The sequence below is a fragment of the Cricetulus griseus genome, chromosome X, assembly GCF_003668045.3.
Source record: "Cricetulus griseus strain 17A/GY chromosome X, alternate assembly CriGri-PICRH-1.0, whole genome shotgun sequence".
Lineage (NCBI taxonomy): Eukaryota > Metazoa > Chordata > Mammalia > Rodentia > Cricetidae > Cricetulus > Cricetulus griseus.
In genome coordinates, this window is record NC_048604.1 from 65,047,373 (window position 1) to 65,072,185 (window position 24,813).

Here is a 24,813-nt window from a genome sequence, read left to right on the forward strand (position 1 = left end):
TCAATAGTGACTGCCACACTGAGCAGGTCTGCATAGACGTTGGCCATGGTCCCCACATCTCCTGGTCTTTTACATCCTGCATATTTCCCTGTTGACTCTCTGGCCCCTTTGGGCTGGTTTGTATCCTTGGACTTTCAACACTTATTTTCATGGGGCAGGCCCTAGGTAGAGACTCTGCTACAGAGGATAGGAGAACAGCTGAGACACAGGGGCTGAAAGTAGGCAAGAAGCCTAAGAGAGGCACCCTGAGGTCCTCAATGGCCATCCAGTCAGGCACAGACCTTGTAGCAATAGTGAACCTGGATTTCAATGTTCAGTGAAGATTGAGGCAGGAATCTCGGCGAGCAGGGAGTTAGACAAATGGAAGCATACAGCAGACCGTCTGAGGTCAAGTGACCTTACCACAGTTGTCACATATTCAAACCCTCAAAGCCTTCCTATTGTTTTTCTGAAAACGAACAAAGAGCCTTATTGTGGCCAATAAGGTGCTGCATAGTTTGCCCTGGCAAGGCTAAACTTTGTCTTGGGCTTTGTGCACTTGGAAAAGCAGCAATAATCAAGATGCTATCTAGCCTTGTGCGAGGCTAACTGCAAAGAACCATTTTGTGTTTATATCTGAAGGCAAGAGTCACCTCCAAAGCACCACGTGTGGTGGACCCACACACCTGTCAGCTCAGCACCTGCAAGGATGAGGCAGCAGGATTATGACTGCTTTAGTTTGCTTTCTGTTGCCAAAAGCAACTTGAGGAGGAAATGGTTCTTTTGGTACAGTTCCAGATCACACAGTACATCATTGAGGGAAGTCGAGGCAGGAGCTCAAGCAGGAACTGGAACATAAACCATAGGGAACATTGCTTATTGGCTTTCTCCCACTGGCTTGCTTAGCTAGCTTTTTTTTATATAGCCCAGGCCTATCTGCCCGGAGCTGACACTGCCTCCAGTACACTGGGCCCTTCTAAATCAACTAGCAATTAAGAAAATGCATCACAGACGTGCCAATATGATCAAAGGAGACACTCTCAGATAATTCTCAGCTGTGACATGTTGACAGCTGAAGCTAACTAGGAAAGTGAGTTTGAAGCCAGCCTGTCTCAAAAGGCAAAACAACCCAACCAACCAAATAAAGAAACCTCCAAATGGAAAACAACTTGGCAAAAGACCCCACAACAATAACAAAAAAGCCATGCCCACTAGAAAGAGAAGAGCGAGTTTTAGAATTCTGTGTTTGCACTTGCTCCATGGATAACATTTCAGAACCAAAGCCACAAGCTCCTCTTGTTTCCCTGATGCCATGAGGTGAACAGCTTTGCTGAAATCACAGAATAGTTGAATCATTTGTGCACTTCCAAGGGGGAAAAGGTCATGAGAGCCAATTAGAAGGATGGTTTTTGAAGCCAGCTACTGAATTTCTTTCCCACTTTCACATCACTGCACAGGGTTACTAGCAGAATCTGAAGTTCGTTGTTTGTCTTACCAAAAAACCGGGAGACAGGAATTGGTAGAAGGAAATGAGTTTATTTATAGTTTGGGCCAGAAGCGAGGAGAGAAAAACCGAGCGTCTGTTTTGTCTGTAGCAGTGTTACAATCTGCAGACAAGATGAACGGAGCCAGAAAACACGTGTCTGGAGACTTGGTTGTAAGTTATCTGAACTGGGAAATTATTCTTTTCCTGGGAGACAGTGCCTCCTTTGGCAGAATGTCCTGGCACAAATGAATTTCCAGGGATTTCCTGGAGAAATTTTTCTTTTGGGTACCATTGCAGATGATGAGGATTTGCTGTTTCCCAAGACAGCTAGATCTGCTGGGCTGAGCAGCCCCGGGGATGGAGAGGACAGTCTTGGGTCTTTGCTCTGGTCTGTTTTGCCCATGATGTTTGTCTCAGCAGGGAAAGCCTGTCTCTGCTATACATCACCTACACACTTCGATGAACTCTTCTATGAACTAGATGCATCTGGATCCAGATGCCAGTTGTGTTCCTTGCTCTGGCTAGGGCCCCACATGCTCAACCATTTGTTCTGAAAATAACACATAATGGGATGATCATAAGGGTCTGTAGCCAACTGTGACTTTGCCAGGTTCCCACTCTTGTTACCACCCCTGTCTCCCTTTAAAGGCTTCTCTTAGACCAGTGGTTCTCAACGTTCCTAATGCTGCAACCCTTTAAGACAGTTCCTCATGCTGTGGTGACTCCCAACCATAAAATTATTTTGTTGCTACTTCATAACTGTAACGTTGCTACTGTTATGATTCATAAGGTAAATATCTGTGTTTTCCGGTCTTAGAAAATTCCTGTGAAATGATCCTTTTGACCCCCAGAGGGGTCATGATCCACAGGTTGAGAACTGCTGGCTTGGACCTTCTGGGCTGCTGAGTGGCAGAAGGTAAGGAACCCCTCACAGGGACAACTGGCCTTTGCTTTGGATCTTTCTTTTGTGGTATACAAAAGCAATGTCTATAAATTACTGCTTTCAGCAAACTGCTTAGAGCAATCACCGGTATCATCCTAGACTATGGCTACAGGGAGACTGTTGTGAGGCAAATTAGGAGTGGGAGGGAGTTCTGCATCCAGTGAGGAGTATGACCCTATGAAATAGCTCCTTGGCCATAGAGGTATCTGTAGTTTTTTTTCCCTTTGATATTTGGGGGCCCACCACCCAGCTCCCAAATAAATACATGGAGACTTACTCTTATTTATGAATGCCTGGCCTTAGCTTGTTTCTAACCAGCTTTTCTAACTTAAATTATCCCGTCTACCTTTTGCCTCTGTGCTTTTAGCTTTCTCTATTCTATATACCTTTCTTCCCTTCTTACTCTATAGCTGGCTCTGTGGCTGGGTGGCTGAACGCTGGTGTCCTCCTCTCCCTTCTCCTTTTCTTGCTCCTCCCTCTCTTTCTCCTTCTATTTAATCTCTCTGCCTAGCAGTCTTGCCTATCCCTCTCTTGCTTAGCTAGGGTCAGTTCAGCTCTTTATTAGACCAATCAGGTGTTTTAGACAGGCAACTTAACACAGCTTCACAGAGTTAAATAAATACAACATAAAAGAATGCAACACATCTTTGCATCATTAAACAAATATTCCACAGCATAAAGGAATGTAACATGTTAAATTAATATTCCACAACAGCTATCACAGTCTGAAGGGAAGATTTGACCTTGTAAAGTGTCAGCCAACTGGGACAGCCAGCAGATCCTGTGCATGCGCACACTGTAGACACATGGCTCCACCAGGAATCCAGACAATTTTGGAGTGGACAAAAAAATCGAGGAGGATCATCCCAATGTGCATGCCAGATCAGGTAAGATAAATATATAAATAAATTCTTGGCAACATGGATGGAGCTTCAAAAATTAGGACTCGAGACTATTTTTTTTTTTCCGAGACAGGATTTCTCTGTGTAGCTTTGGAGCCTATCCTGGCACTCGCTGTTTATGTCATTCTGGAATAGGGAACCCCAGGATTCATAGAATGTGGTTGAATTGGTCCAGATAATGCGTTCCAGGGAAGATGGGCCAGAATGCTGCCCTCAGGCCAGATGCTGATGTAGCCCTTGGACTTGGTGTAGCCCTTGGAATTAAGTATGATCTTTGGGGACTGAGTGCTAGGATGTAGACAAACACCATCAGAAAGCCAATGCAATCATACTCACGGGTCAGCAATTTAGGCCAGGCCAACATTATTGATCTTAAGGTTGCAGTCATGATGTGGGAGGGCTTCAGGTTCCTGTCGAACACTTTGGCTGAATGTGTGTATGTCCTAGAGACCCTGCAGGATCTGGTAGATGAAGTAGCAGATGTGGCCATTGCGTATCTGCTAGCTCTTGAGCAGTTTGTACAGGTTTGTCTCTATTGTGTCCTGCATGATGTAAACATCCCTGATGGCTTTCACGGTGGGTGCCTGAAGAGTGTCTCTGATGCCTAAGATGCTTTCATGGTGGGGTTGCAATGAGATCTGAATCTCCATCATTGTGTGCCCTTCTAATGCTTGAAGGGCTGATCTCTTGATGGCTATTGGAGTCTGGTGCACATGGTCATAAGCAGAGCTTATGAACCCTTGCTGCCCACATACTGTAGCTTTGTGAAGTGCTGCTGGTCTTCTAGAAGGGTTACACCTTCACCACCTCCCCCAGGTTCCCAGGGACAACCCCACTGGCTCCTGGGGGCTCCCCATACCTGCCCCCAAAGCCACCCTTACCTTGAATTATTATCTCAGTGTAGGGGCGGGTAATCTGGGAGCTTCTGAAGGCTGCCCAGCAGAGTAGAAATCAAAGAATTCTAGGTGAGAGTTTTGTTGTAGAAGCCATAGCCAAACAGGGTTCCAGCTGCCTTCCTCACACAGCATATTTATTTGCATCTTAGCAAGTGGCTCCATTAATTTAGAGAGGAAAGAAACCATGTTTACAGAAAACCTGGGCCTGGACCTCTGGATTCATCAAGGTCAGTTTCAGGAATAGTTTGTTTGAGTCTTAATATGCAATGGAAAATGTTAAAAGTTGAATATTAACCTCCCCCAATAAGGTACTTTTGAGCAAATCTGGAGTCTTTGTCTATAATTGTGGGTGTGGTGATAATGAAGTGAAATTTGTGTGCTTTCTTGCTGGTCCTGCCCAGGACAGTAACTCTACCCTACACAATTACTAAAGGTAAATCTGTGGAATGTATGACACAGACTTGTGTTCTAGTTTCATTCTATTGTTGTGATAAAATGACCAAAAGTCACACAGGGAAGAAAGCATTGGTTTGTCTTACACTTCCAGGTCACAATCTGTCATGGAGGGTCAGGGCAGGGACTTAAACAGGGACTTAAAGTGGCTGTTGCTGGCTGGCTGGCTCTGTGGCTCATTCAGAAGCTGATGCTTGACTTGCTTTCTTATTTGGCTCAGGACTACTTGCCTAGGGATGGTGCCACCTACAATGGGCTTGGCCCTTCTGCATTAATTAACAATCAAGATCATCCCTCACTGACACCTCCTGAGGTTAGTTTGAAGTAGGCAATTCCTCAATTGAGTCTTCTCCTCTGAGATGTTTTCATACATGTATATGATGTATATATATGCATGGAACTGTCAGCTTCCAATTTTTGAGCATCCAAAAGGAAGCTGTTTCAACATTTCACCATCCTTTTTCTGTCCCTTGTGTCTCTGGTTTTATTTTTATTATACTGTCAGAAGTACTTTTGTGTTGTGGGATTAAAAATATGTCTTTAGGGTCTGGAGAGATCAGCTCAGCAATTAATAGAACTTGATGCTTTTGCAGAGGACCCAGGTTCAGTCTCTAACACCCCTGTGGTATATCATGTAACTCCAGTTCCAGAGGATCCAATGCCCTATTCTGGCCTCTGTAGGCACCAGGCATAAACATTTTCTGCACACACACATACAGGGAAAGCATCTGTACACAAAAAGTCTTAAAATATGTTTTTATTCACCTTCACACGTACATATGATTTTATTTATGCATTTCTTCACTACTGGTTAATATTTCTTCTTCTTCTTTTTTGCTCTATTATTTTCCAAAACATATATACTTATTTTATGCTCTCTTTATCATATATTTAGTTGTAGTGTGACTTTATTTTATTGGGCTTTTGTTCTTGTTTGCTTAAAACCACCTTAAGAAAACAATCTCATCACGTTGCCCAGGCTGGCCTTGAATTACTATGTGACTGAATCTGGTCTTCAACACCCCAAGTGTTGTTATTACAGGTATATGCCATCATACCCAGCTAAGAACTTATGTTTTGTTGTTTTGGTTTTTTAATTCTCCTTTTCACATTTACCCATTTTTTCAAATTTCTCATTATGAAATAACTTTTCTAATATTTCTTTTTTCAAAATGATTTATTTTTATTTTATATGGATGAGTATTTTGCCCTGCATGTATGTGTGTTCACAGTATGTATGCCTGGTGACTGCAGAAGTCAGAAGAGGAACTGGAGTTACAGAGGGTTGAGAGCCACCATGGGAACTGATTCCAGGAGCCATCTCTGCAGCCCCATTATTTTTTCTTGTCTCTTGCTGCTTTCCCTTTACTCCCTAACATTTTTCACTCCTGTTCTTTTTGTTTGTTTTTTTAAAATAATACTTTTAGTAGTTATTTAAGAATTTTATACATTGTATTTTTACCATATTCACCCCTCTCCCAACTAATTTTCTTTGTCTTTAAGCTTATTTAACCTTGTTTCTTCTCTATTTTTACCTTCTTCTGCCTTCTTCATCTATCTTGCTCATTTGCTATTCCCACTTTTATGGTAAATCATATTAAAATTTATTTATTTTTATTTTATGTGCATTGGTGTATTGCCTGCCTCTGCCTCATGAGTGCTGGGATTAAAGTCGTGCACCACCAATGCCCAGCTCAAGAAACATGTTTTGATGATATAGACACATATTGATAGCTGAAGTCAATCTATCAAGTGAATGGAAGCCAGAAACAAGCTGCAATAGCTTTTTATGATATCCAAGAATATACAACAATTCTAAATATCTATGCACTGGATATTGTGGTTCCAAGTTTTATAAACAGGCAGTAATGGACGTAAAAAGTCTAAGAGCTCCTGATAAAAAAAATAGTGGATGACTCCTATATTCCACTTTCATTTTGAGATGTCACCCATACTGCAACAAAGAAGCAGCAGAATTAAAATGAACCTAACAAAGAGCTACAGACTATTCCACCCAAAAGAAATGTATGTATTCTTCTCAGTGGCTTATGGGACCATCTCTCTAAAATCGATCACATTATAGGCTTTAATATAAGCCTTAGAAAATACAACAGATTCAAAGGAATTTCTTTTTATCTTTTTGGGTCATAGTGCAATAAAACTAGAAATTGATAGCAAGAGAAATTACAGACACTTGGAGACTGAACAATGTACTCTTGAATAAGGAGTATGCCATTGAAATCAGAGAGGAGATAAATAACTTCTTAGAGTCAAAAGAAAATGAAACACAACTTACCAGAAGCTCAGGATACATTTAAGACAGTTGTTTCTAAAAATTATTTTATTTATTATGATGTATGTGTATGTATGATGTATATGTGGAGAGTGCACACATGACACACACAGCACTCATGTGGAGGTCACAGGGTTCTGGAGGTTGCTCTCTCTTTGCATCTTCACATTCTAGGGACTGAACTCAGCTCACCAGGCTTGAGTGACGAGTGCTTTATCTGATGAGCCGTCTTGTGGGACCAATGCACTCCCACCCTTTTAAGTAATGGCAGTTGTAAGAGGAAATCTGTAGCCATGAGATCCTACATTGAAAAATTAGATCTAAAATAACCCAGTGGTACACGTCAGGCCTTAGAAAAACAAGGACAATCCAAGCCCCCAAAGCACTAGGTAGCAGGAAACAATAAAGACCAACATGGAAATTAATAAAACCGAGAGTAAAGCAACAATTCATAGAACCTATCAAATACAAAGTTGGTTGTTTTAAAAGATAAATAAGATTGACAACCTCTAAGCCAAGCAGACCTCAGACTAAAGGAAAGAGAGAGAAAACTCAATAAAATTGGGGGGATAAATAGGAATGAGTCTACCACAAGATCCAGCAATTCATTCCACTCTTAGGCATATACCCAAAGAAGCACATTCATACAACAGGGACATCTGTTCAGTTATGTTCATAGCAGCATTATTTGTAATAGCCAGAAACTGGAAGCAGCCTAGATGTCCCTCAACTGAAGAATGGATAGAGAAAATGTGGTACATTTACACAATGGGGTACTACTCAGCAGAAAACAAAAAACAAAAAACAATGGAATCTTGAAATTTGCAGGAAAATGAATGGAACTTGAAGAAACCATTCTGAGTGAGGTAACCCAATCACAAAAAGACAAACATGATATGTACTCACTCATATGCGAACCTGCTTTATGATACATAGTAGTGACAGTGCTTTATCAGAGCTGTTTTTAATGATGTTGCTCAGAATGGTTTCCTTCCAGATGATGATTGAGAAGCTAATTTAAAAAAAATGGTGCCAGGTACCACAAGAGTAACAGAACTGTGCTATTTTCTGGGATTTTTTTTGTTTTTATTTTTTAAATGGAGTGTGCTGGATGTCTCTACAATTTTGTTCAAATGACTGCAGAACCTGGAAAAGCTGTTGCTGCTATTGATGCATAACATACTGCTATTATTGGTCTTTTTATATAAATATAAATATAAATATAAATATAAATATAAATATATATACATATACAATTTGAATTTTTGGAAACTTTAGCTGTGCTGTCAACTTTGGAAAAAGTATCCCAGTTTACCGCGTTGAGTTGGCATTGTACAGAAATTAATAGCCATGTTAGTCTAGAAATGTTGAACTTAATTTTTTCCCATTTGTACAGGGTTAATGCACTGTATTAAATATGTAAGGTCTTATCTACGTGGGTTTGATTACAAAAACTAATAAAGTATTCTCCAAATAAAAAAAAGGAAAAAAAATAAAAGAACTATGGAGTTTGTTTAGCAAAGAAAAAAAAAACCTGGGGATAGAAAGGGAAAAGTTACAGTAAATTCCAATGAAATATAGAGAGACTTTGTGGAATACTTTAAAAATGCCCAGACACATACAACTTGGCAAAAAATAAACAAACAGGCTCAGGACAAGCAATGACATCAAGAGAGTAGTAAAAGCCTAGCATCTTCCAAACTTTTATGAAAGAGGTAACACTAGCATACACACACTAGTCCACAAGACAGAAAGGGACAGAGCACTTATGAAGACAGTATTGCCGGGCGGTGGTGGCGCACGCCTTTAATCCCAGCACTTGGGAGGCAGAGGCAGGCGGATCTCTGTGAGTTCGAGACCAGCCTGGTCTACAAGAGCTAGTTCCAGGACAGCTTCCAAAGCCACAGAGAACCCTGTCTCAAAAAACCAAAAAAAAAAAAAAAAAAGACAGTATTATCCCAATGCCAAGACCAGACAGGGTTACAAGAACATCAAAGAAAGTCATACACCAATTTCACTGATGAACAGACACAGAATGCTCAATACAATTCTTGAAAATTGTATTCAGGAACACATTAAGAAGACCATGACCAAGTTGGTTTCATTTCAGGAATGGAAGGTTGTTTCTACATATGCAAATTAATAATTATAAACCAGTGTGTAATTAGACTTAATTTCAGACATCCTGTGGTCACTTTAAGAGATTAAGAAGAGGCTTTTGGCAAAGGTCAACATTCCTTAATGATAAAAGCCTGGAAGAAAACATGAATAGAAGGAACATATCTCAAAATAAAAAGGCTGATATATAGAGCCAACATGATACTAAGTGGGGAAAAATTAAAAAATCATCTTTAAGATCAAGATCAAAGCAAGGGTGCTCCGATGGTTAGTTTTATGTTAACTTGACACACAAGTTATTTTGGAAGTGGGAACCTCAATTGAGAAAATGTCCTCACAAGATTGGCCCATGGAAAAGCTGTGGAGCATTTTCTTGATTGATGATTGATGTGGGAGGGCCTGGCTCACCGTAGGCAGTGCCACCTTTAGACTGGTGGTCCTGGAAAAAAAAGCAGGTTGAGCAAGTCAGTAAGCAGCGTTCTTCCATGGCTTCTCTGTCAGTTCGTGCCTCAAGTTCCTGCCCTGACTTCCTTTCATGTGGAGTTGTAAATGAAATCAAGTCTTTTCATCCCAAGTTGCTTTTGGCCATGGTATTTTACTGAATCAATATAAACCCTCTCCTCTCCCCTTCACCATCTCTCCTAGCCCCCACACTTCCATTTACTCAGGAGATCTTGTCTTCTTCCCCTTCCTAGGCAGATCCATGCATGTCCTTTATTGTACCAAGTTGTTTTGGCTATCCTGGGTTTTTTGTTTTGCCATATGAAGTAGAGTATTGTTCTTTCAAGTTCTGTGAAGAATTGTGCTGGGATTTTGATGGGGGATTGCATTGAATCTGTAGATTGTTTTTGGCAAGATTGCCATTTTTACTATGTTAATCCTATCAGGGGAGAGCTTCCTATTTTCTGATATCTTCTTCAATTTCTTTCTTTAAAGACTTAAAGTTCTTGTCATACAAGTCTTTCACTTGTTTGGTTAGCATTATCCCAAGATATTTTGTTGTTTGTGGCTATTGTAAAGGACGATGTTTCTCTGATTTCTTTCTCAGCCCATTTATATAGGAGGTCTACTGGTTTTGTTTTTTTTTTTAGTTAATCTTGTTTCTTGCTACATTACTGGAGGTATTTATCAGTTGTAGGAGGAGCTCCCTGATAGAATTTTTGGGGTCACTTATGTATACTATTATATCATCAGCAAGTAGCAAGATTTTGACTTCTTCTTTTTCAATTTGTATCCCCTTGATCTCCTTTTGTTGTCTTATTGCTCTAGCTTGAACTTCAAGTACTATACTGAATAGATATGGAGAGAGTAGACAGCCTTGTCTTGTTCCTGATTTCAGTGGGATTGCTTTGAGTTTCTCTCCATTTGATTTGATGTTGGCTATTGGCTTACTCTATACTGCCTTTATTATGTTTAGGAACATTCCTTGTATCTCTGATCTCTCCAAGACCTTTAACATGAAGGGGTGTTGGATTTTGTCACAGGCTTTTTAGCATCTAATGAGATAATCATGTGGCTTTTCTTTTTCAGTTTGTTTTAAATGGTGGATTACATTGACAGCTTTTTGTGTGTTGAACCATCCCTGCCATCTCTGGGATGTAGCCTACTTGGTCATGGTGGATGATTTTTCTGATGTGTTCTTGGATTTAGGTTACCAGTATTTGATTGTGTATTTTTGCATCAATGTTCATGAGGGAGATTGTTCTGTAATTCCCTTTTTTAGTTTTGTTTTTGTGTGGTTTGGGTATCAGGGTAACTATAGCCTCATAAAAAGAGTTTGGCAATGTTCCTTCTGTTTCTATTGTGTGGAACAATCTGAGGATTGCTCTTCTTTGAAATTCTGGTACAATTCTGTGCTGTAACCATCTGGCCCCAGGCCTTTGATATTTGGGAGACTTTTGATGACTGTTTCTTTTTCATTAGTGACTATAGGTCTATTTAATTTGTTTATCTGATCTTGATTTAATTTTGGTATGTGGTACTTATCCAGAGAATTGTTCATTTCCTTTAAATTTTCCAATTTTGTGGAGTACGGGTTTTTGAAGTATGACCTGATGATTTTCTGGATTTCCTTAGTGTCCGTTGTTATGTCCCCCTTTTCAATTCTGATTTTGTTAATTTGGATATTCTCTCTCTGCCTTTTGTTTAGTTTGGATAAAGGTTTGTCTATTTTGTTTTTCACAAAGAACCAACTCTTTGTCTCATTGATTCTTTGTATTGTTTTCTTTGTTTCTATTTTGTTGATTTCACCTCTCAATTTGATTATTTCTTGCTGGCTACTTCTCCTGAGTGGGTTTGCTTCTTTTTGTTCTAGAGCTTTCAGTTGTTCTGTTAATTTGTTAGTGTGGGATTATTCCAGTTTCTTTTTTTCTTGTAAAGATTTTATTTATTTATTATGTATACAACATTCTGCTTCCATGTATATCTGCACACCAGAAGAGGGCACCAGATCTCATAATGGATGGTTGTGAGCCACCATGTCGTTGCTGGGAATCGAAATCAGGACCTCTGGAAGAGCAGACAGTGCTCTTAACCTCTGAGCCATCTCTCTAGCCCCTATTCCAGTTTCTTTAGGTAGGCATTTAGTGCGGTGAACTTTCCTTTTAGCACTGCTTTCATTGCATCACATAAGTTTGGGTATGTTTTGCTATCATTTTCATTGAATTTGAGGAAGTCTTTAATTTCTTTATTTCTTCCTTGACTCATGTTGATTTAGTTGAGCCTTGTTTAATTTCCATGAGTTTGTGGGCTTTCTGCAATTAGTGTTGTTGAATTCTAACTTTAAGCCATGATGATCTGATAAGAGACATGGGATTATTCCTATTTTTTTTATCAAAAATTGATAAAGTTGAAATTTTCTTTGTAACTGAGTATGTGGTTAATTTTAGAGAAGGGTCCATGATGTGCTGAGAAGAAGGGTATATTCTTTTGTGTTTGGGTGCAAAGTTCTATAGATGTCTGTTAAGCCCATTTGAGTTATACCATCCGTTTGTTCCTTTATTTCTCTGTTTAACTTCAGTTTGGCAGACCTGTCCATTACTGAGAGCGGGGTGTTGAGGTCTCCCATTATTAGTATATGTGATTTAAGCTTTAGTAATGCATCTTTTACAAATGATGGTGACCTTGTATTTGGGGCATAGATGTTCAGAACTGAGACTTCATTTTGATGGACTTTTCCTGTGATGAATATGAAATGCCCTTCTTTATCTCTTTTGACTAATTTTAGTTTGAAGTCTATTTGGTTAGATATTAGGATAGCTACACCAGCTTGTTTCTTAGGTCCATTTGATTGGAAAATCTTTTCCCAATCCTTTACTCTGAAGTAATGACTATCTTTGTAATTGAGGTGTGTTTCATGTATGCAGCAGAAGGAGGAATTCTGTTTTCGTATCCAGTCTGTTAGCCTGTGTCTTTTTATAGGCAAATTGAGTCCATTGGTATTAAGGAATATCAATGACTAGTGATGGCTAGTTCCTTTTATTTTTGTTTTTGTTGTTGTTGGCAGTATTGTGTGTGCATTTCTCTTGGTTGGGATTTGCTGATTATTATTATGTGAGATTATCTATTGCCCATGTTTTTGTGGGTATAGCTAGCTTCCTTGGGTTGGAGTTTTCCTTCTAGTACTTTCTCTAGGGCTGGATTTGTGGATAGGTGTTGTTTATATCTGATTTTGTCATGGGATATCTTGTTTTCTCCATATATGGTGATGGAAAACTTTGCTGGATATAGTAGTCTGGGCTGGCATCTGTGGTCTCTTAGTGTTCGTATAATGCTTGTCCAGGACCTTCTGGCTTCATTGTTTCCACCGAGAAGTCAGGAATAATTCTGATATGTCTGCCTTTATATGTTACTTGGCCTTTTTCCTTTGTATCTCATAATATTATTTCTTCATTCTGTATGTTTGGTGTTTTGATTATTATGTGGTGAAGGGACTTTTTTTTTTGTTCAGTCTATTTGGCGTTCTGTAAGCTTCTTGTACTTTCATAGGCATTGTCCTTCTTTAGGTTGGGAACATTTTCTTTTATGATTTTGTTGAATATATTTCCTGTGCCTTTGAGCTAGACTTTTCCTTCTTCAGTCTCTATTCTTCTTAGGTGTGGTCTTTTCATGGTGTCCCAGATTTCCTGGATATTTTGTGTTAAGAATTTGTTGGATATAACATTTTCTTTGGCTCATGAATCTATTTCCTCTAGCGTATCTTCAATGCCTGAGATTCTCTCTTCCATGTCTTGCATTCTGTTGGTTATGCTTGCATTTGTGCTTCCTGATTGTTTACCCCGATTTTCCATTTCCAGAATTTCCTCAGTTTGTGTTTTCTTTATTGCCTCTATTTCATATTTCAAGTCTTGAATCATTTCTTTCACCTGTTTGATTGTTTTTTTTCTTGGTTTCCTTTAAGAGTTTTGTTGATTTCTTCCATTATTGTGTTGTTTCCTCCATTTCTTATATTTTTGGTTATGAGCCTAGTCTTTAATGGCTGAGCCATCTCTCCAGCCCATCTTTTCCTCCATTTCTTTAAGGGAATTTTCCATTTTCTCTTTAAGGGCCTCAATCTTGCTCATAAAATTATTTTTAAGGTTGTTTTCTTCTGCTTCATCTATGTTGAGAAGTTCATGTCTTGCTGTTGTTGAACCATTAGTTTCCAGTGGTGCTGTATTGCTCTTTATGTTGTTTAGTGTATTATTTTTTCCATTTTTTATTTAAATTAGAAACAAGATTGTTTTACATGTTAATCCCAGTTCCCTCTCCCTCTCCTCCTTCCCTGCCCCCCACTGACACCCTACCTATCCCATACCCTTTCTGCTCCCCAGGGAGGGTGAGGCCTTCCATGGGGGGGGTCTTCAGAGTCTGTCATATCCTGTGGGATAGTGCCTAGGCCCACCCCATTGTGTTTAGGCTCAGGGAGTATCCCTCTATGTGGATTGGGCTATCAAAATCCATTCCTATGCTAGGGATAAGTACTGGTCTGTTAGAACCCATGCCCCATGAGGTCTCTAAGAGTTGTTTTCCAGCATAACCACAGGTACCTCCTGTTTCCCTGACCTCACCCCACTGGGATCAATATCCTGTTGTGAACCCTTTGACCTGGGGTTTTTGTAAGTTTGTATATAAGGCTGCTCCACAATAAAGGTGAGAGACATTCTCTCAGAAAAGGACCTGGGGTCTTGTGGTTCATCCAAATCTCCAGGCTTTTGCCAAGAGCAGCCACAAATGGAGGTTTCACTGAGATCAGGAAAGAAAGAGGACCCTGAGAGATCACCTTGGAAGGCTGGAAAACAAGTAAGGAGTTGTGAGGGTGGATTGCAAAAGGTACTAGAAAATAGGTCCTTCAACTCCTGAGAGAGTTGGATTGGCAAAAGGCACTGGAAAATAGATACCTCAACTCCAAAGAGAGTTGGATTGTAAAGGCACTAGAAAAGAGGTGCCTCAACTCCTGAGAGAGTTGGATTGTAAAAGCACTGGAAAAAGGGGTGCCTCAACTCCTGAGAGAGTTGGATTGGAATAGAGATCACAGTCAATCACACAGATAAAGTTTAAAGAGACAAGGTACTGGTAAGATTTAATTTTAATTTTGGATTAAAGAAATGCAGGAAATCCGCCACTGAGGAATCCCTCCTCCAGAGCTACCCACCAGCAGCCAGCTGACCCAATAGCCTGTGCTTTTGTCCACTCGAGCCTGCTGTGGGCTATAGTCAGCCAGCAACGATGTGGTGTGCACAGACTGGCTGGAGAAATTGCCTCCTGAGAAAAAGTTGGGACACTGTGCTTGGAAGAACCCTGACCTTCAACAAACAAGAGCTCCAAAAGAGGTTTATGTTTGATATCATTACCAATGAGCACACCTTCTACCTGGTGGCTGAGACAGAGGCTGACATGAATAGGTGGGTCCAGAGCATCTTCCAGATCTGCAGCTTCAGTCAGACTAAAGAGAGCACTGATGCCCTGAGAAACCTTTCTTCAGTCAGTCATAGTCTCCACTCTTCTCCAGCTGAATTCAGCAGCTCCAGTCATCACCTGCTCTGAGCAAGAAAGTCCTCAGCCCTTTCACACTCTAGCCAGCTACCTGTGCCAAGCCACATCCAGCCTGCCTTGTCCACCAGTGCACCTCAGGAGTATCAACACTTGCACCAATGCATAAAATGCAAGGAATGCCAGCTTCTCTCAGAGCACCGGACAGGAGAGTGATACAGCTGCACAAAAACTTGCCCAGGGCAATAGACACTGTACAATACTGTTATCAATGAGCTCCCTTTCAAGACACCTGTCACCAAGTCTTTGTCCAGTCAACCACACCTTTAACTCCAGCTCCTCCCAGTACTGCCGTTCCATCTCCAATACAGACTCCAGAGACAGTGAAGAGAACTATGTCCCTATGCAGAACCCAAAGTCTTCATCCCCTGTACCCAGTGGCACTAACAACCCAACTCCAAAAAAAAAAGAGTACTGCCAATGTGAATTACATAGCCCTGGACTTTCAGCCGGTCTCCCAGAGCCCTCGTCGCAAGCCATCCACATCATCTGTTGCATCAGATGAGAAAGGAGAATATGTCCAAGTGGATAAAGACAAGACCCAGGCCCTACAAAAGATCATACAGAAATGGATAAAGATGCGGCAGTTCTCAAGACCCTCCAAAGATGCCAAGCTATGGTAAGTATGGCCATCCCTGACACCTCCTCTCCTTTGTGACTTTTGTTCAAAAGATGTATGTATGTTCTGTATGTATGGTGTGGCCACACACGTGTGTATGAAGTGTGATCGTAAATGTGTGACTGTTAACAAAAGAATGCTATTGTGTTGTCTTTGAATCGTTTAATTGCTGGGGAAGGAGCAACAGTTGTTAAAGTACAGGTTACTTGGGAGGGAAATTACTGCTTTTTTTTCCATGGAGGGTGAAGAGCTGTGGATTTCTTCCAGACTGGAATGATTTCATGGGGCAGGACCCCCTGAAGCAGTGGCCCAGGTGATCTGAATATTTGTTTTCATTTAAATTTGGTCAGTTAGAAATGGCAGTGGTCATAGTCAATCACTTTTAAAAGGAAAAGGGAGGAATATGATATAGAAATGATACTTTGTATTGGAATGAATCCTCATTTGTTGATACTTTGTATTGGAATGAATCCTCATTTGTTTATTCTTTGTATTGGAATGGATCTTCATTTGTTGATATTAGTTAGGTTTGCTAGATATATAGATATTCTTCATACCATTCAAAGACCTATGGAAAAATGGCATTTAAATGGTTTAGGGTTTTTCTTGACAGTGAGATACAACTGCTCCTGGCACACCAATTATATCTGAGAGGAAGATGGGCATCCAAGAAACTCATTATAGACTTTGACATGGCAAGACCAGCCATTTGGGCAAGAAGCTACTCCTGCCTAAACTGTTTAACTGTTGCTTTATAAACTGGACATGCAGGACCCACAGGAAAATGCCTAAAGGGTTCCTGCTTCATGAAGGAGTACAGACTGCCAATGCAGGACAGTTTAGAATTCCCTGCTTCATGAAAGAGTCTGCCAGATATTCTACAGGACACAGAAAAAAGATGTCAGACAAACGGCCAATGCAGGTGGGCAGTTTAGAATTTCCTGCTTTGCTGAGAAGTCTGCCAGACACATTGTGATCTGTAGGCTAAAGATGGATGCCCCAACATTACCAAGAAACTTGGGGTGACTGTCTAGGAAGCAAGATGTCTCTGTCAGTTCTAGAGTTTATATATTATCCTTCTATGGTCTTTGATGGCGTTGAAGATAGATATTTATAAGATATAATGGTTGAATTCTTATAGTTCTTCCTTGATAACTGTTTTGTTATATATAAAGAAGGGGGAGATGTTAGAACCCAGGCCCCATGAGGTCTCTAAGAGTTGTTTTCCAGCATAACCACAGGTACCTCCTGTTTCCCTGACCTCACCCCACTGGGATCAATATCCTGTTGTGAACCCTTTGACCTGGGGTTTTTGTAAGTTTGTATATAAGGCTGCTCCACAATAAAGGTGAGAGACATTCTCTCAGAAAAGGACCAGGAGTCATGTGGTTCATCCAAATCTCCAGGCTTTCGCCCAATACTCGGACTTAGTGGCCAAGAGCAGCCACACAAGAGGCCCCATATGTTTCTGAGGCCTCCTCACTGACACCCACATTTATGGGGCCTGGATCAGTCCCATGCTGGTTTCCCAGCTATCAGTCTGAGGACCATGAGGTCCCCCTTGTTCAGGTCAGCTGTTTCTGTGAGTTTCTTAACCTGTTGTCTATCCATCTCTTCCTCAAATTGGATCAGGTGGAGCCTGTGTTTCAGGGGGTGCCTCTTCGTCCAACTGGTGTTATTTGGTGACTATGGCTCTGTTGAATGCTCCTTCAGGTGTAGGCAGGGCAGAGCCTTCAGTGATTACTCCTCCAGGTTTCTATGGGCTCAAGTCTCAGATGGTTGCTCCTCTAGCTGCAGGCGGGACTGTGGCTGAGGTTCTGGTGGTCAGTCTGGGGGCTGGTACTGTTGCTGTGGCCCTCCTTGCTGCTGATGCCTCTCCCAGCAGCCTGGCCTACCCACCTCGAGGCTGTTGCTTCTCCCCTCACTATGGTTCTTGACGTTTAATCTAGAGCTATAAGACAAGAGTAGAAAATACAAGGAATTAAATCAAGAAGATATAACCAAACAGACCCATAACAACCAATGAGACTGAACCATTAAGTGAAGTTGTCTTATTGTTGCTTAAAAAAACAGGGCATGTGCCAGAGAGATGCCATGCTGTGACAGAGCTCTCATGGAGGGTTTTTTATTGGAGAAAGGGAATAGGAAACAGGGGAGGGGAACAGGGAGAATGGCCTCTGGAAACAGGAGCACCAAGAGAGAACAGAGGCAGAGAGAGAGAACAAAGGCAGAGGCAGAGGGAGAGGGAGAGGGAGAGGGAGAGGGAGAGGGAGAGGGAGAGGGAGAGAGGGAGAGGGAGAGGGAGAGGGAGAGGGAGAGAAATGGGATGTGGGAACATAGCGAATGTGCACAGGAGGTGCTCTTAGTAGCTGCAGCTGAGGGCTTTTCCTGTCAGGAACCCAAGGGCAGGCCAGTATAGATACCTGAATGCTAACACTTAGGACTAGATGATTCACTGCTGAATGACACCAAACTTTCACTAAAACCTAACACTATATCTTTCAAACTTTCCCACAAAACAGAAATGGAAGGAACAATTCAAAGCTCATTTTTTTTTATTTTTTATTGAGCTATACATTTTTCCCCTTTCCCCATCCATCCTACCCCCTGCAGTCAATGCTCCCAATTTACTCAGGAGGTACAAAACTCATTCTACAAAGCCTATATTACCCTGATATGAAAATGGGATAAAGACACTACAACAAAAATTTATGGACCAATTTCCTTGCAGAACATAGATACAAAACTATTTAAAACATAAACTTCAAACATATGAATGTATGCATGTAAATTCAATCTCAGTGAAGCTGTCATACAAAAAAATCAAAACAGGGATTGGTGATGTAGCTTGGTGCTAGAGTGCTTGTCCAGTATTCCCAAGACCCTAGGTTTGACCTTACAAATTTGAGTTGTCTGCAAAGTAGCACGTGGCTTCCAGCACCCAGGACAGGGAGTTACAACTGTCTATAATGCCAGATCCAAGGGATCTGATGCCATCTTCTGGTGTCTGTGGATACCCACACATAACCTGTATACATGTACATAGGAGCATACATATACACATAAAAATATTTTTAAAAATTAGCTAAAATAAGAGGTTAAGTGTAACCATGGTGGTGCATGCTTTAAATTCCAGTAGTTGGAAGGCAGAGGCAGGCTTAAATCCTATGTGTTTATAGTCAACCTAGTCTATATAGTGAATTCCAGGCCAGCCAGGGGGACATTGTGAGAATCTATCTCAAAAAACAAAACAAAACACCCCCGGAAAAGCAACACACAAAAAGCAAACAACAGAAAAACAAGTTTTTTTCAAGGGTTCTAAATAAAATCAAACGATGCTTGGTGGTACATGCCTGCAATTGAAGTACTTAGGAGGCTGATAGTAGTTCAGTTGTTGTGGAATACTACTTTAACCATATAAAGATGTGTTACATTTGTTTATGATGCATTTGTGTTGTTTTGTTTTGTTGTTTTTGAGACAGGGTTTCTCTGTGTAACTTTGGAGCCTATCCTGGCACTCTCTCTGGAGACCAGTCTGGTCTTGAACTCACAGAGATCCGCCTGCCTCTGCCTCCTGAGTGCTGGGATTAATGGTGTGCACCACCAATGCCTGGGGGGTGTTTATGATGCATTTGTTTAATCATGTAAAAATGTGTTGCATTTGTTTTACCTGGCCCACCTAGGGCACCTGATTGATCTAATAAAGAGATGAACAGTCAATAGCTAGTCAGAGAAAGGATAGGCAGGGATGACAGGCAGAGAGAATAAGTAGTAGGAGGAATCTAGGCTGGAGAGAGAAGAAAGAGGATGAGGGAGGAAAAAGAGGGAGACACCAGGTCCCAGCCAGACAGCTGCTAAACAGACATTCATAGAGTGGGAAATACAAAATACAGAATGAAACAAAGGCAAAAAGCCCTGAGGCAAAAACATAGACAAAGAGAAACAGATTAATATAAGTTATAAGAGCTAGTAGGACAAGCATAAGATTAAGGCTGAGCATTCATAATTGATAAGTCTCTATGTCATGATTTGGGAGCTGGTTGGTGGCCCAAAAGAAGCCAGCTACATTCAGTGACAGAGATTATATATAGGGCATTATCTAAAAAATTATAAGAGAAAGATGGATCTAAGAATTTTACATACTGTCCAGATACCTATTTGAATATAAAAGCAACTGGCAGACGAACTGCCAAAAAAGCTGCTCAAGGATGGAGTCTAGCCAAAGAAGATAGATTTAAAAGAACTCCACAATGGAAACGTCTGGACGAAAGGACTACATAGAACATAGTCAAGTTAAGCACAAGCCAAGATTAAACCATATGGACAACATGTTTAAAAACAGAACACACATATAAACTGAGGAGGATAATAGTCTCCTTTATTTTAGAGACAAGAGGGATGTGAGACTTCCTTTGTCCCTGCCTCTTCCTGCTGACTTGGCAGTCTCTCTTTTTGGTTTAGGATAGGTTACAATGTACTGTCCTTCAGGAGCAAGCAACTCCAAAATCTTAGTGGTTCAGTAGCACCAATCCTACTTGTACATCTCATGTGTCTAACAGATTTTCCAGTTTCATTCAAGTTCTGTTGGAATCCAGCCTGACATAGGGGGAACTTTTGCAGCCATCATCACAGGGATACCCGGTCCTCACTGGTCTGAAAGTCAAGGACTTTGAGGCCAGACTGGCACACAGATTGCTGGAGGGCTCACATTGATAACAAGAGCTTTGCCCCCCCCCAAAAAGATTTATCACTTTCAAGACAAATTGCAGTGTTTTAACTGCAAGGTGGCAAGAAAGCATAATCTTTCAATGTCTCTGGTAGAAAGAGAGGTTTAGGTGTGACTGGGCTCTAGAAGGTTCTACTGGGGCAGTGCCTGTTATCACTCTATCTATACTTCCTGGATGGGAAGCTCATCATTAAAGTGCAAAAGGTCAAGAATGGTTGGGCTCTTGTCCTCTAATGATGTTGAAAAGACCCACAGTGTTCCAGGGTACTAAGCCAACAGCATAGAACCAGTGGGATGAGTGTTGGAGTCTTGTGTATATTACAGGAAACCTTGTTCTCAAAGGACCTAGAAAGACAGAGTGCTTTTAAAAATTAATGTTTTAATCTATTCTTTGAAAATTTCATATAAAATATTTTTATCGTTTTTACCCTGAATTTCTTCTACCCACCCAAGTGTCATGTTCTCTCTCTCTCTCTCTCTCTCTCTCTCTCTCTTCTTCTTCTTCTTCTTCTTCTTCTTCTTCTTCTTCTTCTTCTTCTTCCTCCTCCTCCTCCTCCTCCTCCCCATTGAATTCAGTTTGTGTTGGTTGACTAACCCTGAGGGCAGGTCCCGCCTTTGAGTGTGATCACTATATCAGGAATCACTTCATTGAAGAAAATTGACTCTCCCTCTCACAGCAACAATCAAATTCCAATAGCTCCTCATCTAGGAGTGGGGCTTTGTACCCACTTGCCCTCCTCCATGCTTAGATTTTTGGGAAAACACAATGTTTTACCTTTGTTTTCCATGTCTGCCTATAGATGTCTACCTTGGTTTCTGTTCAGGCCCAGCTGACTTCATTGCTGTGGGCCTGTGGAAGCGGAACCTCAGGAAAGGGGCTATGTGGTATAGTGAAGCAACCGACAAAATGACACACAGGAGGGAGGGAGCAATTTGGTATTTTTGGTTTGCCATACTGAAGAGCCAGGCCTTTTCTGATCCATCAGTGTTAAATGTAAGTATACATTAAAAAATCATTATTTACTTATATATATCCTGTGGCACACATGGAGCAGTCAGAGGACAACTCGAGGGAGCTGGTTTCCTTCTCATACTATGTTGGTCCTGTGGATGGAACTTAGGTCACTAGATTTGGCAGCAGGACCCTTTAGCTGCTGAGCTATGTCACTGGCCCAGGTATACCTTTTTTATTCTACTTTAGTGTGTGCCTCTCTGTGTTTTTAAGCCAATATAAACTTACTTATTAAATAAGTGATCATGGCTGTAATTTGGGTCTCTCATGTCCCTTGAAGGCCTACATGTTAAAGATTTGGTCCCCAACCTGGAGTGTCATTTGGAGGTATTGAGACCCTTGGAGCTAGGGCCTAGGAAGTGAAGTAAGGTCCTTGGAAGCATGTCCTGGAAAGTGCTGTTGGGATGAGCCACTGTCTCTTTTTCCATCTTCGCCACCATGAGGTGTGCATCTCTACCATGTCCTCTCTGCCATGATGGTCTGTCTCACTGCAGACCTGGAAGCAACACAAATAGTACTGTACTTGTTAGGACCTCTGAAACCCTGAGGCCAAATAAACCTTTCCTCTCTTCAAGTTGCTTATTTCAGATATTTTCACCTACATAAATTTTAGGATTTCTTGAGATACAGTTTTGCTTTGCAGCCCAGGCTGGCTTGGAACTTGTGATTCTCCTACTTAAGCCTTCTGAGTATTGGGATTATGTACCACCACTGTCAACTCTTTTTGGGAGGATAGGGTCTCACCATGTAGCCCAGGCTAGACTAGAGCTCATTATGTTGCTTAGGCTGCCACTGAGCCTGTCACAATCTTCCTGCTTCTGGCCTCTCAAGTGCTTGGATTACCAGTGTGAGCCTCTACAACGGTCTTTCTTTTTTTCTTCTTTTTTTTAAACGGTGCTTTGTCATGTTAGTCAGGCTGGTTTTCTGTGTTCAAACTATCCTTCAGCCTTAGATTGCTGAGTAGCTTGGGACAATAGGCACATGCATGCCATCATGCCTGGCAATAGTCTCAGGTATTTAACTGAGCAATAATGCTTACACAAGACAGAAGGCTTCTAATATTTTGGTCTTTAACAAAACTGAGGAATTAATTCAGTTCATAAATCATTAAAATAGTTTTTTTTGATGGGATGTCACAATGTAGTATGTGGTCACCTCAAATGATCTTCCTGCCTTTTCCTCCTAGTACTGAGATTACAGGCATGTGCCACCATGCCTGGCTATTGTCAACCCTTCAAAAGTGTTCTTTCTTCAAGTGTTCCTAACCAGCATGCAGCAAAGACAGATGACAAAGGTAACATGGTTGACAAGGAAACTGTACAGTTTTAGACCCAAGTGACTGATTGCCTGGAAGGGTGAAGGGTAGAAGTTGTCTCTTTTAGGAGAAAGATAGCCTCCTATTAAGGCAGAGGTCCCTGAAAATCCAAGAAGTAACTCATGAATTTCTATATAAGTAGGGAGAAGAGGGGAAGGAAATAGCATAACACAGGTTGGTTGCTTTGATTTTCTCAGTAACAAATTGGGGAATGAGGCTCGGTAGAGCAATACCAACAATAGCACTTGTTTCACAGTACTGGAATACTGGTTCATCTTTACTGTCAACTTGACTCAACTTGGAATCACCTAGGAGACACACCTCTGGACATGACTGTGAGAGTATTTCCAGAGAGGTTTAACTGCAATGGAAAGGCCTACTCTAAGTGTTTGCTGCAAGCCCAGGCTGAATGAAAGTAGGAAAAGGAGCAGGAAAGCCTGATGAGCACCACATTAATCTTTTCGTGATCTCCGGTTTGTCCAAATGTGAGGAGTCCTAGCTATGTGCTCCTGCAACCATTCCTTCTCTTCCTTGATGGACTGTACACTCTTCCTTAAGTTGCTTTTGTCAAAGCAATACAAAAGTAACAAATATAGATCCTCATATATGCCAGGTGAATGCTGTACCACTGAGCTTTATTCTTGCTCCTCCAATCCACTTCTACCTATGTGTCCTTTAGACAATTCAATACAAACTTGTCTTGACTGACAAGGCACTTTTTTTTCCAAGTCTATGGGTGTCTCTCTCCTCCAGTACAGGTACATGCTATTGGAGGGCAGAGCCTGGCTTCTGTCTCACACACTGGAACTAAGCAAAGATCACAGTGTGAAGACTGTGTCTTATTTTTACAGAAGCCACAGTGAAGGCTGCTCTTGCCAGAGGAATGAGTTAATAGCAGATACAAAGGAGGCTTGGGTGAGGCTGAGCACTGCTATGCTTTGTACCTGGATGTGATTCACACACATTGGGTACTCCAGCCTCGTGCTCTTGGCACCCCTGGCCTCCCTACTCCAGTGTTTGTTCATACACATATGGACACATGCCCAGACCTTTCTCCTGTCTGCTGGGGAACTACCCCCACTTCACACATTCTTTACATGCCTCCCCCATCAGCTTCAATTTAGATAACCTTCAGACTCGGGGATCAGAGCACTGGATGGGGCCTGGGAAGACAATGCTTGCATTTGTGAGCACGTGTGTGTGTGTGTGTGTGTGTGTGTGTGTGGTGTGTGTGTGTGTGCTGAGGATTGAACCCAGGGCCTCATGTGTGCTAGCCAGGTTCTACTACAGCTTTGTTATTTGTTTTTAGATAGGATTTTTCACTTGTGCAAAACTCTACAGAGGCTGTCCGGGAAGTCATCATTACTCTTGTTTTCTAGATGAGCAAACTTGGGCTTCAAAAAAGGAAAAGGTGAGTGTAGAGTCTTGGACTGCTCATTTCTGGCTCAGAGATTTGCCATTGCCTGGCATGGCTAAGCCAAGAATCACTTTCTAGGAGGTCCTGATTTCTAGGCCAGGTAAGCAGCCAGCAGTTTAGGGAGACGTTGCTGGGTGGCTGAGCTAGGATTCTGTTTGTTTTGCTTAGGAAACAGAGGGGCAGTCAGAGAGCAGAGGCCTATGAACTGCCGTGAGAAGGGAAGGAGGGACTTTGTGTAGCAGCCCAGGAATTCCAGTCGGGAATGAGAACCTTTCCACCTGCTGCTGTCCAAAGTGCCTAACACCGTCATGGAATTTGCGTGCAGACAGCTAGGTTGGACTTTGGAAACAGAGGATGAAAAACGAGTTTCCTTCTCTCTGTTCACAGAGGCCAGCCAAGAGCCAGATTCAGAGCTGGAGCCAGGCCTCAGATCATAAAGTGAACAACAGAACCAGTCAGTTATCGGTTTCAAGTCCGACTGCCTCCACTTATAAGGACTTTGGAACTTGGGGAGGTTCCCCTGTGCTCTATAAACTAGCAGAAAGTTAGACTCATGGTTGTCAAGACCCCAGATGGAGCGACACACACACACACACACACACACACACACACACACACACACAC

The 24,813-nt window shown here is 41.5% G+C and overlaps 1 pseudogene; it reads right to left on the reverse strand.

Annotated features, from left to right (window-relative positions):
- Positions 1–3,291: 3,291 nt before the first annotated feature.
- Positions 3,292–12,137, reverse strand: LOC113837687 (annotated as a pseudogene).
- Positions 12,138–24,813: the final 12,676 nt, after the last annotated feature.